The sequence below is a fragment of the Typopeltis vanoorti genome, chromosome 2 (assembly GCF_054136105.1).
Source record: "Typopeltis vanoorti isolate ZY-2024b chromosome 2, IOZ_Tvanoo_1.0, whole genome shotgun sequence".
Lineage (NCBI taxonomy): Eukaryota > Metazoa > Arthropoda > Arachnida > Uropygi > Thelyphonidae > Typopeltis > Typopeltis vanoorti.
In genome coordinates this window covers 3,970,309-3,971,178 of record NC_143550.1, presented here as the reverse complement: position 1 = coordinate 3,971,178, position 870 = coordinate 3,970,309, and positions in this window count along the sequence as shown.

Sequence of the window (870 nt, the reverse complement as noted above, 5' to 3'; positions counted from 1 at the left end):
GCCTGTGCCAGAGATCGACTAACTCGGGAACCGGTCGAAGAAAGGCTTAGAAAAAGTTCCTCCAGTCGGTGACTAGACTTGAACTTAAGTCAAATTTCGCGCGACCGAGCGCAGTGGACCCAACCGCCACTTCCACTGAGATACACAGGCCGTCTTTATTAAATCATTAACAAATAAATACATAGTAGTAAAAATAAATACATCATAAATAGATATCTATCTATCTATCTTTGTGAATTTACTTCTCATAGTCGTTAACAGTGAATAGTTTCATAACATTAATTATATTATTATTACATTCGACTTTTAACTCTTAATACCTTTGTTTTACTGTTATTAACTATTTAATTGTTAGGTCTTTTAACATAGTTATTTGATTACACGTTTTCATTTCTGAAGGTTCATTTTGCATTCCAGAAATCACACGCGCGCGCGCACACACACACACACACACACACACACACACACACACACACACACACACACACACACACACACACACACACACACACACACACACACACACACACACACACACACACACACACACACACACACACACACACACACACACACACACACACACACACACACACACACACACACACACACACACACACACACACACATTAAGACTTGCTTTCAGTACTGAAACAAAAGTCATAGCTTTCGCCGATGATGTGATGATAATGATTCGTGCAGAGTGGGCATGCGAGAAGAAAGTGACCTTCAATAGCAGCAAGTCTAAAGTACTTCATATCTCACGTAAAAAATCAAAACAACCTCTTACAGTCTTCCTAAACGGAGAAGTTCTCGAGGTAGCCAGTGAGCTAAAATAGCTTGGGATAATAATAGATAAAAGATTTACCT